Consider the following 7,452-nt stretch of genomic DNA (forward strand, 5'->3'; position numbering starts at 1 on the left):
TGCATCGTCTGTGCCTCACCCCTCTTCTGGGGGTAGGGACAGTGCCAGTGCTGTCTAGCAGAGCTAGCTAGAGAGGCTGAGGGATTGGCTGAACTATCTTTGGTAACACTCACAACAAAGCCAGCCGTGTGTGGGATCACATGAGGAGGCAATGAGAAGACAGCGGAGGAAGATGAGGCAGGGGATTGCCACTGTTACACTTCACTGTGCACTATGCCCTTCACTCTGGAAGGGAAAGGGTACAGACTGGTTTAGAAGATCCCCAGGCATAACTGACCTAGTCCACAGTTACATCTTCAGCAACCATGGCGTCATCCCTCACACTGGTGGTGATGATCACTCCTGTCACTCTCCTGTGTGTGCCCACACACCTGTCAGGCAGTCTATCAGCCCACTTTCCATACGCCAAAGCTGAGGCCCAGAGAGGTTCAATGACTAGCCTGAAGCCACCCAGCAGGTTCAAGAGCAGAGTCAAGACATCTTCCCCTGGGTGTCTATGTTAAAGAAAATCACTCCCTTTACCTTCTCCCATTTGGTTTCGTCAGTCCCTAGTTCTCAGTCCTCTGCAAACCCAGAGGTCTCTGGGTGGCTGACACCTCCCTTCCACTGCTTGGGGGGGGGGGGGTGTCTCTCTTCTCCAGAGTGGCTGCACAGTACCCAGAAATTGCAGCAAATATTCTTTCTGTGCTGTGTGGTTGTCTTTGCCACCCTGGCATGGGGGTCCTTTCTGTCTCAGTGCCCTTCCCATCCCCAAGGCCCAGGGACCGTGACAAGAAAATGAAGAAGTTAGTTAACTTATGTAGTAATGAATGGGGTCCCATCTAGGTCACATGAGGAGCAGCAATGGTGGCTGTGATGGTGGCCTCATTGAGAGGTGCAGCTCTGGCTCCTGGCAGGGTGGACAGGGAGAGTTTGAGCCAGCACCATCCTGTGGCTCAGGGGACAGAGCCTGTTGCTGCGCCCAGCTGGGCGTATGAAGCCGGCCTTTCAGCTCCCTTCTGAATGGCCGGTCTGTGCCCCCGGGAGCGCACAGGCGCCTTCTCTGTGCTGCTCCTCTAGTGAACAAGAGTCCCAAAATACGCCACAGGTAGGCTTTCAGGAATGATGCGGCTGCCCAGAGAAGGGAGGCTTTCACATGCCACCATGGGGCCGACAGCTGGGGGCACCTGGAAGTTCAGCATATACATTGAGGGCAGAAAAAGAAATATTTGTGTTTTAAAAATGTGAGACATTTTCCCTGGCCTCAAAATCAGGAACTGTGTGAGCTCCATTTCCACACCCCCACGGCCTCCCAGAAATCTAAGATGCCTAATGTGGCTCAGGGAGAAAGTGCTTGCCGCTGCCCAAGCCAGGCCTCAGGACTCCCTCTCCGGTGCTCGAAGGACTTCCCTCCAACAGTGTACTGCCTCCTGTCTCAGACCAGGAAGCCTGGCCCCTTCTGCATTACCCACTGCCCATCACTGACTGTGTTGTTCAACCCCAAAACAAACCTTCATTACTTTTCTCTAATTTTTCTGAGACAGAGTCCCACCCTATAGTGCAGGATGGCCTCCAGCTCACAGCAATCCCCCTGCCTCAGCTTTCCAAGTGCTGAGCTCACAGGTGTGAGCCACCACCTTCGGGAGTTACCTAATCTGTGTGTGTGTGTGTGTGTGTGTGTGTGTGTGTGTGTGTGTGTGTGTGTGTGTGTGTGTGTAATATGGAAGATCGAATTCAGCATCAGGTGTCCTTCCTCTATCACGGTCCACCTTAGATTTTGAGACTGGGTGTGGTGGTTTGAATAAGAATGGCTGCCATAGGTTCATCTATTTGAATGCTTAGTCACCAGGGAGTGAAACTGTTTGAAAGGATTAGAAGGATTAGGAGGTATGGTCTTGTTGGAGGAAATGTGTCCTGGGGGGGGGCTTTGAAGTTTCAAAAGCCTACAACAAGCCCCAGTCTCTCTCTCTCTCTCTCTCTCTCTCTCTCTCTCTCTCTCTCTCTCTCTCTCTCTCCCCTCTCCCTCTCTCTCTCTCTCTTTCCCTCCCTTCCCCCCCCCCTCTCTCTCTCTCTCTCTCTCTCCCTCTCTGTAACTCTCGACTGCTTCTTCAACATCTTGTGTGCCTGTGTGACATCCTGCTCCCCACCATGATAATGGACTAAAACTGAAACCGTAAGCAAGCCCCCAATTAAATGTTTTCTTTATACGAGTTGCCTTGGTCATGGAGTCTCTTCACAGCAATAGAACAGTGACTAAGACACAAGGATTTCTCTCAGTGAACCTGGAGCTCACCAATCCATCTAGACTGGCTTGGACAGCAAGCCCCAGGGAACCCACCTGTCTCTGCATCTCACTCCCAGTCCTGGGGTTACAGGTTACACGCACACACCACTATGCCCCCACTTCTATATGGGTGCTGGGGATTTGAACTCGGGTCCTCATGCTCGCATGTCAAGCACTTTACCCATCGAGCCGCCTCCCAGCATATATAACCTCTTTAACTCTAAACCAACTCGTAGTTTAGAACTCCCTCCTCCTAATAAAATAATAGCCGTGAAATAGCTGGTTTGAGGCGCGGTTTGTATGTTTACTCCATTCATATAAATTCAGACTAATTAAATCTAGCTTCCTCATTTGCATATCACCCAGAACCATCTTGCCGTGTGCCATGGCCTGGCAGGCCAGGCTTGCAGGGATCCTGACTAGAAGGAATCACTTGAGAATTGCATAGAGCTGGGCTTGATGCCCTGTCCCGTTTGCGTACCCGCTGTGGTGACTTCCCGAGACTCCATGTCCCCTGGCCCTCTGTGAAGCTGAGGTCTTCAAGTTCCTGTCACAGAGTGAGAAGGAAGAGCAGTGAGGTCTGCGTGGATGCTTCTTATTCGATACCTTTTTGTGTCGGCCAGCGGAGATGAGGAGGCAGTGACGAGCTCGCCCAGGGTCACCATGGCTTGGCACAGGCTTTGTCCCTGCAATGGCCTGCCCCACCGCTGCTCATTGTGATGGCCTGCTAAGTCCAAGTTCTGTCCTCAGACACTGGGCATATGTCTCAGACAAGGAGCACATGTCACCTGACTTCCTGGTGTCCCAGAGTATAGCATGGACACATGGGGGGGGTGGCAACAATGACTAACATTGATTGTCAGCTTGAGGGGAATCTAGGGTCACCTGGGAGACAGGCCTCGGGGCACACCTGTGAGGGATGTCTAGGTTAGGTTAGCTCGGAGCGTGCCTTGAGGGTTTATCTTGATTAGGTTAATTGAGGTGGCGGGACTCACCCTAAACGTGGGCAGCCGCGTGGGCTGGGGTCCAGGACTGAGTAAAACAGAGAAATGGGGCTGAGAACTAGCATTTTATCACTGTTTCCTGACTGCTGACACAATACAACCAGTCACCTGGAACTCCTGCCACCACGGCTTCGTGCCTCCAGCTATGAGCCATAACACCTCATCTCCTCCTTAAGTGGCTTTTTTCAGGGTATTTTGTCACAGCAATTGGAAAAATAATCAATCCATTCTTCTGGGTGAAAAGGTATCTGGGGGCCCAGGTCACACTCAGATCAGAATCCAAACAGCCAGAAGCACTAGCAGTCACGTGTAGTTGTGGCCTTGGAAAAAGAGGCTTGCTTGAATAGAGTTTGATACAAGCCTGGGCAAGCAAGTGAGACTGTGTCTTAAAAAAAATTAAAAAAAAAAATCAGGCTTCCTGGTCAGCTAAGTGATGTAATACCTCACACCTTGGGCTCTGAAGAAACCCAAAGGTCATCTAGACCAGGACATCCAAGAGTGGCTGCACAACCCATCCTGCTGGAGAGGTAGCACGTGGGCCAGAGGATGCCGGGGTTGACTGCTCTGCTGGACCATCTGGGCCCCTGGAGTGACCATTGCCCTATCCTGCAGACAGGCTGGGTGCTCGTGTCCAGCTGTGGCTCCCTCATGCTGGCCAGTCTTGCCTGCTGGGAAATACTTGACAGCTCCCTAGGCAGACATCCTCCAGGATCCTGCGGAAGGGCCTGGCCTTGGGCACCGGTCCCCAGGAGCCCAGGCAGCCAGGGATGCACATGTGCCTGTGGCTGCAGAGACCTACCCAGCTGCACCCAGATGCTGGTTTCCACTCCACAGAGGTTCTGCTGTCACCAAAGGCCCATGGCGAGCCCCAGGCCAAGCTCTCAGCCTGCTCTTCTGATGTTTAAAATGGTTCTGTCACCTGTGGTCGGTGTCTGGACTGGGTGTTTCCAGGTTCTTTCAAGGAACAGAAATAAAGGCTCACAGCGATTGCAAAGCAGCAAGGAAACTTTATCCAAGAGCAAAGAGACAGGACAGGTAGGTTTGCTGCAAGTGAGCCGCAGGCTGCCCCAGTGAGAGAATACTGAAGGGCCCTGGTTATTGGTTAGGGCTGCCCTTTCTGGACTTCAAGGGAAAGATGAGCTGGTTGCTAGGGGCTTAGCAAGAGTGATTCTCCATGTTGATTGACGGGTTTGGGTTCTGTAACATTTTCCCACCATGCTTGTCCCTCCCCTGTGGTGCATTTGATTTTAATCATATGCATGCCCAATTACACTCAGCATAAGATGGCAAATAAGGTCTTTTACCAGAGGATGCAGTTTGTCTTACTGAGCATGCACCCGAAACCAGTCGTGTCCGCATCAGTTCAGTGTCAAATATATCTGGGAACATATTTGGATAGAAACTATCCACAAAAGGAAGTATTTTTCTGTGGGTGTTTTTTGGTGGTGGTGGCGGCGGCAGCGGCGGCGATGTGTGTGTGTGTGTGTGTGTGTGTGTGCATGTGTGTGTGTATGTGTGTGTAGGCACACACATTCCTGTGTGTGTGTGTGTGTGTGTGTGTGTGTGTGTATGTGTGTGTGTGTATGTGTGTGTGTGTGTGTGTGTGTGTGTGTGTGTGTGTGTGTGTGTGTAAGTCAGAGAGCAACTTTCAGAAGTCAGTTTTCTCCTTCTACCATGTAGGTCCTGGGATCAAACTCAGGTTGTCAGCTTCGGTGACAAACATCTCTACCTGCTAAGCCATCTCGCTGGGACATAAAATGGGGAGTTATTGATGACTGTTTGGAAGGAAATATATTCTGTCTTTTGGAACTGGGTGAATGTGCAGCTCAATGCAGGTATGTGTGGTGATATATTGTTTATAATCTAGGAAATAAAACTTGCCTGAAGATCAGAGGACAGAGCCAGCCACAGAGTTAGCCATAGAGGCCAGGCAGTGGTGGCGCACACCTTCAATTCCAGCACTTGGGACACACACCTTTAATCTCAGCACTAGGAAGGTTGAGACAGGAAGTGATATGGCAGGGCAGAGGAAGGAATGTAAGGCAGGAGGAGACAGGAAGTCACATTCTTGCAGGCTCTGTCAGGTCTGTCAGGCTGAGGAGTTGGTGAGGTAAGAGGTAGTGGCTGTGACTTGCTCTGTTTCTCTGATCTTTCAGCTTTCACTCTGATATCTGGCTCCGGATTATTATTATTATAAGACCATTTAGGCCAGGTGGTGGTGTCGCACGCCTTTAATCCCAGCACTTGGGAGGCAGAGCCAGGCAGATCTCTCTGAGTTCAAGGCCAGCCTGGTCTACAGAGCAAGATCCAGGACAAGCACCAAAACTATACAGAGGACTCGTGCAACAGGTGTGGTCTTAGATTACCAAGTACATGTTTGAGAAGAGGGTCGGGTGCATAGTCCAAACCAAGTGGAGTCCCAGGTGGCAAGCTATTCCCTATGCTTGCCAGCCTCAGTTCTATTACAAATTGGAATTGCTGTCAAAAGCAGTCCTATTGAATGGAATTCATAATCACCCCAAAGTCAAGCAGAGGCCACAAAAAGGAGCAGCTAGTCTACTGTCACAGGCCATAGTCCCACTCACTTGCAGAGCTATTTGACATCCAGGACCTACAAAAAATGTGATGGATACCCTGCCATGCCAGCAGCTAGAACACTGCCTCTGTGGGATGAAGAGCCAAATGTGACGTCACATGGTCTTGGGCCGCAGCTGGAAGCCAAGTGCTAGATGAGGCGGGAAGTATGCAGGGAGGCCAGCACCTAGCACTATGTTCCACTAATATGTGGCATCTCCATCTACCTGGAGGACACTCTCACCTAACACTCCACCCACATATCCACAGAGGACACACACTTCTCCACCCCCTGGATTTACGTAGTAGATGCTGGGCAATAGTCACCCTGGAGGTCCAGGGTAGAGTGGGCACCAGCCTGAAGTCACCTGTGGATCATGGGCAAGGCCTGCCTGTGTCTCGTCCTCCGTATGGAGATGGAACACAGAAGGGCCCAGGCAATCAGTCTACCACTGTCATAGTCTCCAAGAAACCTCTGCTCTCCTGCTTCATGGCCTGGCAGCAGCTACCATCTTGCCCGCCCTGCAACAGCCCCTCTCCCAACTGGCTTCCTCCTGGCCTCCCACTCAGGCAGCCCCTGGGGGTCCCCATTCCCCATCAAAGAGCCCCTGTCTGAGCCTCAAGTAGAGCATTGAGAGGCCCCTACACAGGCTGCCCAGGCGACCACAGCTCGCTTGACTTGGCTGGCCACATGGACTTCCCCAAACCCAGCTATTTCCTGTCCCTAGGCTGCCCCCTCCCCACTGCCTGACCACAGGGCACAATCCCACCACACAGCTCAGCACCAGGACTCCTGGCCAGCACTGGGGGCAGGGAGTGGGGAGGCAGAAGTACACCCAGACACCTCCTGGTCTTTGGGATCCAGTTTGGCCCGCTGGACCCGTGGTGATAGGATTCAAAGTGACCTCTGATCGTGCCCCATCCTCTACTTACTGGGGAAACTTGGGGTCATGGTAAGGGGGCCCATCCCAACAACCCTTACTTGGGACTGAAAATAAAAGGTCTCCATCTAACCCAAATGCTGTGGGGCCTTAGGAAAGTCACTTGGTGTCTCTGGACCTCTCTGAAGCTCCTTTTACATTGGTATTAGAGTCACACGTTATCTGTTGCGTGGGGATTCTGATAAAAAGCAAATAGAATACACAGTGAAATCTTCCATCTCCAGGGAGCCCGACAGCTTCTAAGGCTAGGGTCTTCAGCCTTTGATTTTGTTTTTATGCGGTGCTGGGGATTGAACCCAGAACCTTGTGCATGCTTGGGAAGCACTCTCTTACTGAGTTATGGCCCCAGCACTTGGTTTTTTGAGACAGGGTATCACTATGCAGCTCAGGCTAGCGTAAATAACTTGAGATCCTCTTGCCTCAGTCCTCAAGTATGCCACCAGGCCAGGCATCTGGTCTCTCTTGGTGACAGATCTCCGACTCAAACTACCCTGGCATCTCCTGAAGTCCCTTCACTGCCCAGCAGCCCCAGCAGGGAAAGCAGGAGATACTGAAAGAGAAAGAATCAGTCCTGGATCTAGCCATACTTGAAACCCAAATTCCCTGGACTTTTCCCTCTGTGGTGAGACCTAAGAACCATCAGGGCCACATTTGGGAACACTGGGTAAAA

The sequence above is a fragment of the Peromyscus californicus genome, unplaced genomic scaffold (assembly GCF_007827085.1).
Source record: "Peromyscus californicus insignis strain IS unplaced genomic scaffold, ASM782708v3 Scaffold_5__1_contigs__length_169319896, whole genome shotgun sequence".
NCBI classification, from domain to species: Eukaryota; Metazoa; Chordata; class Mammalia; order Rodentia; family Cricetidae; genus Peromyscus; species Peromyscus californicus.